At 43.6% G+C, this 9202-nt stretch overlaps 1 protein-coding gene across 3 annotated transcripts in view; it reads left to right on the top strand.

Moving 5' to 3' along the window:
- The first annotated feature begins 229 nt into the window (after window positions 1-229).
- LOC147027840 (uncharacterized) overlaps window positions 230-9202 on the top strand; it is a 54333-nt gene continuing 45360 nt past the window's right edge. Inside the window, exon 1 of one of the 3 annotated variants that reach the window (XM_085877502.1) lies at window positions 230-410. The gene's annotated coding sequence lies outside the window, so the exon portion shown is untranslated. The remainder of the gene's footprint in view (window positions 411-9202) is intronic. The other 2 variants (XM_085877504.1, XM_085877501.1) reach the window with 2 other exon arrangements.

A 9202-nucleotide genomic window follows, 5' to 3' on the forward strand; every position in this document is an offset into this window, starting at 1 on the left:
GGAACGGCCGGCTTCGAAAGCGCTACCAAGCTGATTGGTCATGGAACACGCCTCTGGTGAGATTCTGAGTTTTAATGTTAATATTATCGTTTATATTCCGAATTTTAATAGGGTGGAGAATTTTTCTCGTAACACCTACTTGGCATTAGCAGGAAGTAATGAAAGAATGACGAACTTCAAAAAAAAAAAAATGCCAAATATAGGCGCTGTATAAACGATATCAAACGAGAGTCGCTGTTTCAATTTCTTCCCTTGTTTCTTGCTTTTTCTATTGGTGCTTGCACTACATTTCGCGTTTGAGGTGAAGTCCTTTTTTTATTTGCTGGGGTTAACGCAGAACCAATAAAATAACCAACCAACCAACCGACGTACGAGAGCCGTTTCTCAATTCGCAGGTTCGAAGGTGTCAGGTAAAAACGTGAATGTTTAAATATGGTTGAAACGAAATGTTTTAATAATATTTTAATCATTTTTTTCTTTTCTTTTCTTGTAAATCCCATTCGTTTGCAGAGGCTGATTTAATATTATGTCGAAATTGTATTTTGAAATCTTGTTTTGAACTCGTTTTCTTTCTTTAAACTCGCTGACCCGTTTTCGAATTATCAAAATCCGGATTTGATGGAACATATGAACAATTTCAAAAACGCAATGTTTGGCTTCCATTCCACTCGCATGGATTCATACACAGAGAGAAAGATCAATATGGCGGCCTCCGGTGCATACTGAACCACAAAGATTACTGGGAATCCCCAGCGGAGCACCACGGCCAAAACACCAATGTTGATGAGGTTGAAATCAACTTTAATATCACTGATCACACGACGTGTCCGACTGGGCCAAAAACTATCCGAGGCCAGAATGGCCCCTGCTCGGTAACCCCGTGCCCACACACACGCGGAGGATAGAACAACATAATGGCGCTGATACCTCAATTAGAAAGGGTCTGTGTCTTTTGTTCTCGTCACAAAATACCACAGGAACGTCATATACCGGGCATAGTGTCGACGTAAAAACAAAATGGCCGGATTGAAGCCGCCAGGACACATCCCTTCAGCGGAACGTCTCAAAAATTTGAAAGGAGTGGATTTGGGCCTACAAACTACACATTGGTGGCGGAACTTAAGAAGAAAAGTGAGGATATTCAATGCGCCACATTCCTCCATGTGGCAGGCCCAGCCGCCCTGGAGATGCATGCGATGACGTTTTCCTCAGAAGACCAAGACGTGATGGGCCCGCTCATTGAGAAATTTCAGGCCTTCTGCAAGCCAAGAAAGAACATGACCGTGTCCCGGTACCGGTTCAATTCCCGTACCCCATAGGAAGAGTGAGAACGTTGATAGTTTCTTAAAGGACTTGCGCAGTTTTGCAGAAGACTGTGAATATGACAAGCTGGAGGAGTCATTAATCACAGACAAAATTGTGTGTGTGGTATCGTGGACGATGCGGTCCGTGAAAAGCTGCTTCAAGTGGACCAGCTCACGTTGGAGAAATGTGTCGAGCTTTGCAAAATAAGAGAACTCGGCGCTGAGCAAATGAAAACCATCATCTCGACTACGTCTGCCGACGTCCAGAGGGCACGACCATCTCCGAGTGCTGGGAGATGCAGAGACTACCATCCTGGCGGCAACTCACGGACATCTTTTGGTGATCGCCGATGACGCCAAGACCACTGGCAGCCAAACACCCATAGATGCGAGAAAAGCACCGATGAACACCTGCCTGGTAGATGCCCCACCAAATTTGAAAAATATCAGACATGTGGCAAGATAGGGCATTTCATGAAGTCGACTGTGGCAACCGCCACAAAAAATGTGCAGGACATCGATGTGCAGTGCGATGCATCACGACACCACATCAGCACAGTCAGCCTCGCCGATCATCTCAGCGATGAAAAGGAAGCAGAGTTTGATTTTGAGTACCTCTTCCTGGATGCCCTCACCGACGACAGGGATGGTGACCTCGATTGTACGCAGACTGGATTCATCGGTGAGATCCCGGTGACCTTGAAGTTGGACTCTGGGTCCCAAGTTGAATTATACCAGAGTACATATTTAATAAGACTACTTTGGTTGTAGACAAGAGTAATATGATGAAATTGTACTCAGGGCACCAAATGAGACCTATTGGACAAACAAGGGCTCATGCTACATTTGGTCAGGAAACATACACAGTAAAGCTTCAAATTGTACAAGGTTAAGTTAAACCAATCTGAGGTAAGCAAACTTGTGAGCGTGTGGGCCTGTTTTCGGAGAGAGATGATTGTCGAAGAGATAAATGTGTCAGGTCAGTCATAACTCATTTGAGTCAGAAATGATGCAGCATGGTGATCTTTTTCAAGGGTTAGATCGCCTCGAGAAGCATGATATGAGTATGATATTTCACTTTGTGAGGGAGTTGAATCCAAGCAAAACCCACCCCGCAGAATCCCGTGCATGCTACGAGACTAGGTCAAAGCCGAACTTATATCCATGGAAACTTTGGGGGTCATAAAACATATGAACGAGCCCACTGACTGGGTTTACTCTGACCATAGTAAGCAAATCAGACTGAAAGGTGAGAATATGCCTTGACCCTCGTGACCTCAATGCCACGACACAGAGAGAGAATTTTCTGATGCCCACATTCAAAGGCATTGCAGCCCGCATGCCGGGGGCAAAGGTATTTTCGAAATTTGACGCTGCGAGCAGCTATTGGCAGCTCCCACTAACAAGAACAAGCAAACAGTGTTAATCGGCATGCCGCAATTCAGACTGGTCAGGCAGTTCGATTTCGAGCAACAGATGAGAAATGGGTCCCAGAGCAGGTCATTCACGAGCATGGCGCGCCATGAAGTTACATCGTTCAGACCCCATGTGGCAAACTATTCCGGTGCAATTGGAAGCACGTCATTCCAGCCAGCAGTGTAGGTAATAAGGAGCATGCTGACCCTCGCCTGAAAGCACACACACCTTGTCCTCAAAATGACGATGTCACACACGATCTGGCTGAGCAGTCACATCGTCAAAACGTAACTTGCTGTGACACTATCCCAAGTCGACAGCCCACAACTACAATAAGTGGCAGACTCGTTGTGCCAACTCCTAAAACCTTCATCACAACTTTGCCTGGACGAGAGCTCGTGTTTGGCCACGTTTAACACACCATTCGAGAGGTACTGATACCTTGTTCTCCCATTTGGCATATCATCAGTGAGTGAGATTTGGCAGCATGCCATGTCAGATGAGTTTGGAAACTTGGAAGTAGTTCAAATTGTCATGGATGATATCCTCGTTTGGGGGTGACCATGGCTCAACATGATGAGAGGGTTAAAAAGCTACTCGCACAGGTCAGGATGTCGGGACTGAAACTACATGTGAGGAAATCAGTCATGCTCACTAATAGAGTGGAATACATTGGTCATGCCTTTTCGAGCAAGGGCTTATTCGCCAAGCCCTGACCATATCAGCTCAGTGCTTCGCATACCATAGCCCACAAATGAGACTGAGGTCAAAATATTCTAAGGCATAGTCCCATATTTGGGAAACTTCATCCCATATCTATCTGAGGTAACAGCCCCACTCAGACAATTGACAGAAAAGAACACAGTTTGGCACTTTGATAATAAACATGAAAGGGCGATAGACAAGTTGAAGTGTCTTATCTCAGTGCTGAAACTTTACGATTTGAACATCCCCATCTCCCTTGCTACAGATGCGTTGAATAACGGATTTGGTGTTGTGCTAATGCAAGCTGATGGGCTGATAGCATATGCATCCCAGTGTGAACGCAGCTGAGCAGAATTATGTGCCCATTGAAAAGGAGTTATGTGCAATATTGTTCGCTTGTTGGAAATTCCATGACTTCGTCTTCGGACAGACAACCACGATATACACCGATCACAAGACGCTAGTCGGTATATTCATAAAACCTCTCCACAAGCTTAGCTCACAACTTCAGTGCATGCGAATGCATTTGTTGCGATATGACCTCAACATACAGTGGAAACCTGGCCGTGAAATGTTTGTTCCTGATGTGCTTAGCCGCATCGTCACGCAAAGCCCTGACGGCCCCTCTGCGGACTTTGATGACAAGTTGGAGGTCAATTCCATTCTGAATGACATGCTGGTTTCAGAACCGAGAATGAACCAGATAAGGCAGGAAACTGGGAAAGACCCAATTCTGCAGCTGTTAAAGCAGCAGGTTCAGAAGGACTGGCCCTTTAACACACTCATTGCCAAGGGAGCTCGCTCTATACTTCCACTCGCATGACAAAATAGTGTACATCAATGGCATACTATTCTGGGGCAATAGGATAATTGTACCACGAAGCATGCAGTGTGAAATGCTCGCTAAAATACATGAGTCGCTTCTCGGAATTGTTAAACTTAAGCAAAGGGCGCGCTATCTTGTTCTGGCCCGGCCTCAATGGCCAATTTGAGGATACAGTATGAAGTGCCCAATTTGTCAAGAAAATCAGTAAGCACAGCCAGCAGAATCTCAACTACCCCATCCGATACTTGACCGCCTCTGGTCAAAGCTTGCTGCTGACATCGTTCATTTGGATGGAACCTATTTTTTGATTGTGGTCGATTACTACTCTAAGTTCCCCGAAGTTCAACTCTTGGCTGACCTCACTGCACACTCAGTGATCAATGAGCTCAAAGCCATTTTTGTGTGATCAGGAATGCCCGATCTTGTTGTCACTGACAATGCTCACCAATTCACATGTGGAGACTTCCGCTTCACCAAGGAATGGGAGTTCGACCACCATACCTCGAGCCCACGATTTTCTCAGAGTAATGAACGGGCTAAACGGTTTGTGCAGATTGAAGTCCGTAAAGAAAAAATCCACAGACCCATACCATGCGCTATTAGAATACTGCAACACTCCAATTGATGGTACAGACGGTTATACCCCCGCAGAGCTTTTGAATGGCCGGCTGCGAAAAAGCAAACTTCCCATCTCAGTCAAACTGCTCAAACCAAATGTTGTCCCATCCATGCTAGATCGACTGTTAGCTAGGCAGGAAAGTCAAAAGGCATACTATGATGCAAAAATGGCAATCAGCATGCCTCCCTTCAAACTGGTCAGGCAGTTCGATTTCGAGCAACAGATGAGAAATAGGTCCCAGGGCAGGTCATTCACGAGCATGGCATGCGACGAAGCTACATCGTTTAGACCCCATCTGGCAAACTATTCCAGGGCAATCAGAAGCGCATCATTCCAGCCAGCAGCACAGGTAATACGGAGCATGCTGACCCTCACCCGAAAGCGCACACTCCCTGTTCCAAAACTGACCCCCGCCCGAAAGCACATACACCCTGTCCTCAAAATGACGATGTCGAACACGATCTGGCCGAGTATTCACGTTGTCAAAACGCAACTCTGACACTATCCCAACTCGACAGCCCACAACTACAAGAAGTGGCAGGCTTGTGCCGACTCGTAAAATTGACATGTGACATTTCTTTGATGCATTCATTTTGAGCTCAAAAGGCAAATTTCTAAAATATTGGGAAGACTTGATGATGGGGTAGAGTAAATAGAGTTGTATTGTATGACCCTGACTAAGTTGTTTTGTGTTACTAATGTTAACCTTAAATCTTAATACAAATTGATTACTCGCATTGTTATTAAACTCCGTGTATTATTGTTGAAGAAGTTTGTTTTCTACAACTTGTAAAATGGGAAGTTGTGATGTACTGTGCTGGATTGTCATGAGCACTCCCCCTATGGAGCGGAAACGGAAAAGAAACAGTGCGTACTGAGACCTCAAGACACAGACAGAAGAGTTTGTGTCTTTTGTACTCGTCACAAAATAGCACAGGAACACAGGCACGTGGGATACATTACAGTTCCACTCCAGTATGACTCTATTGGCTGTGTGACATGAGCTTTACCCAACCGACCAATTCCCTCAATTCTTATCCATCGGTCCACCATTTGTCCTCACAATGAATATCAAAAATATGCATATTTCACCGTAATATTTGTTTTTCAATTCGCTCTTCGACTTCTTACTACGATATGTATCGGTAATTTCGAGTATTTTGAATGGTACGGTTCGATTTGGATTGTTTTCCTTTGTCTACAAGGTGTCCACAAATTACCGTTCCAAATTCAAAGCATAATATAAAAATAGGACCGTGCGTCCTGAAGCTCTCGTGTATCAGGAGCAACCCTGTCAGTCAAATCCCCCGCACACCCTCTTTAACCCTGATTTTTATTTTTTTTATTTTTATTTTATTATTGTCGTGAACAAACTGTGGTACATCACGGGTAATGAAGGTTATGGTCAAGTTTCATCAAAATTGTGTGTGTGTAGTTTCGGAGAAGAGAGCAAATACCTATGTTGGAGAGGTCAAAACTCCTCCGTAGACTCCTTCAGTGAGTGCAGATTTTGATGTGGTCAATATACCTTCGTTGGGCATCAGATATGAAGCTTGTGGCCAAGTTTCATCAAAATTTGTGTTTAGTTCAAGCGATACTGGCTGAAGTGTTTATGGACTGACTGACTCACTTGCCGACAAGCACTGCTCGATCAAATAAGCTCATCTGATTGAAGTCCAAGTGACCCAAAAATGAATAAAATGGTATACAATGATGTGGTTTGATGCTTGTGAATGAACATTTCTGAACGTTTTGATGTCAAAATTTATTAAGATCACATAGCATTAATCACCATTTATTACCACTTGGTCTCTATAAATCAGGCAACACTACTCTTTCTTGTGGGGACGCTATTTGCAGTAAATGTGACATCGTGCGTCACAAGCAACAACTGGAAATGAAAAGGGAAAATAAAACTTTAAGGAATATTATTTCGCAAACATGAAACCACATCATAGTATTCCATTTCATTCATTTTTATCCCACACACAGAGCGAAAAGCGGGGTGAATTAAAGCAATCTGTCATGTACGTACATACTTATGTTGTCTTACTTGGAACCTCCTTATCATTCCTTATTCGTCAATTCTGCTTTCAGTCTGCAGGCACAATGGTGTCGTGTAATTATGACATGGATGTGGATGATAACCTATGCTGCATGAGTGAGAAGATGACTTCGCCCAATAAAAAGGCCCGTCACTCAAACTGATTTCAGAATTGATTGGACTTCCCAGTATCCTTTCATGAGACCAAAGGAAGGAGATCCATCAATGGCAGTTTGTAACTTGTGCACATCAAGTCATGGTGGAGTTAAAGACATCAAGTGATATTTGCTGAGTACTCAACACAAACAAATGGCAAAAGCAGTCAAAACCAGTTACTCTCTCAAAAGTTTCTTCCGTGATAAAGATTCTCACACAATATCTGGTGACTAAAGCAGAGTTTCTTTATGCTGGCCATATAGTGGAGCACAACATACCATTTGCCTCAACTGAACATGTTGGACCACTCTTTGCAAACATGTCCCTGGAGACGTCTCCAAAAAGATGCATCGGCACAGAGAAAAACAACTGCGATCACGCACGCCTTAGCACCATACATGTTACAGCCAGTTTTGGACGATATGAAACTACATCCATTCTCTCTTGCAGTCGATGGAGGGAGTGAGTCAGGAGTCAAGTCCATGTATCCACCCTTTGTCCACATATTTGACATGAAATCTGGTGAAGTCACCACTAATTTCTGGAGGATGTGTCTGATATCAAACTGTATAGGATTGAGCATCTTTGAGAAAGTGGAGGAGACATATAGAGCAGATAGAATCCTGTGGGAAAACACAGTGGCTCTGAATATCAACAATGCAAGCGTGAATCTTGGAAAACAGCAAAAATCAAGAAGAACAAGAAAAAGAGCAATCAGAGATTGCAGACCCTCGCCAGGACTTCTTTTGTGTAGTGTATTTCGTGTGGCATGAAGAAAAATCCTGATTTATTCATGGGTGGATGTAACTGTCACATACTACACAATACAACCAACTACGCATCTGACAACTTCACTCTTACAAGTGGTTTCTCAATTTATGATCTCCTCGTGAACCTCCACCACTATTTTGGCAAAAGCATGAAACGAAAAGTTGAGCTCAAGGAATTCACTTCATTCTCTGATCATAAGTATAGAAAGATTATCAAGTAGGGATCAACTCGATGTTCAACAGAGACACTTGTATAAACAGGATTCTCATGCAGTATCCTATTCTGAAGAGTTACTTTGACAATCAAAATACCACCAAAGTTCCTCAACTTTGATGGCTCCAAGAAGACTTTGGAAATCCATGGACTGAAATTTATCTGACATTTTTCCACTCCATTCTGAAAAATTTTGGCGACACCAACAAAATCTTTCAATTTGAGGAACCTAAAATTCATTGCATCTCATCCATCATTGCATCAAGACAATGTTTCTACATGGTTTGTTGGGTCATTTTTTGAAAGAGGAATGAATGAAAGAGGACTAACAGCTATCATGGAAAGGAACTCGGTGAAGTAAATGTTGCTCGAGATTCATTTCAGGACAAACCTTTCTTGTGTTTTCAGACGACAAATCTGATGTGACATGCTGATCTCTTACCACCTGAGATTGTGAAAATCCAAGATTATTTTCGTAAGTCCTATCAAGTGGCATTCAAATATGTACTCTCCCATTTCCCACTTCAGGATGATGTGATCTGCCATGCTAAACTCAATGAGTTTTCCATGTGAAGAGAAAGTGAATTTGACGGTCAGATATTTTATTGGAAGGCAAGCTGTCGAGCAAGGAAGATTTTCCATATGATGAGTACATAGCATGCGGAATACTGCAGGGCACGGCCATATCTGATGCAAACAAAGGGCAGACAAGAAGGGCGTGAGATATCTTTGATAAGAAGGGCAGATAGGGAACCATGATTTTGCCTTCTGTTTTCAGTGGTTCAGCACGTACTCGGCCTGCCTCACAGTAATGCCAAAGAGGAACGTATTGTCTCACAAGTTCACAAGAACAAGACCGACTTCCAAGGCCGCTTGTCAAATGAGGTCATCTTGCCTGCTCTCCTCGCATGCAAAACTAACTTGTTTTGTACAACCCCATGTCATGAAGTTTGATCCACTGAGAGAACTTATCAGAAAGGCCAAGAAAGCCTGTGGGGAATACAATGCAAAGTACATTCGCATGAAGTGACTCGTCCATCAGGTTTTGGCCATGTCCTTTTGATTGATCTCTGCTCGTGTGGTGCTTCACCGTCATTGAGGTGTGTGTGTGTGTGTGTGTGTGTGTGTGTGTGTGTGTGTGTGTGTGT

The sequence above is a fragment of the Eptatretus burgeri genome, chromosome 4 (genome assembly GCF_056783735.1).
Source record: "Eptatretus burgeri isolate ZD-2024b chromosome 4, Ebu_testis_v1, whole genome shotgun sequence".
NCBI classification, from domain to species: domain Eukaryota; kingdom Metazoa; phylum Chordata; class Myxini; order Myxiniformes; family Myxinidae; genus Eptatretus; species Eptatretus burgeri.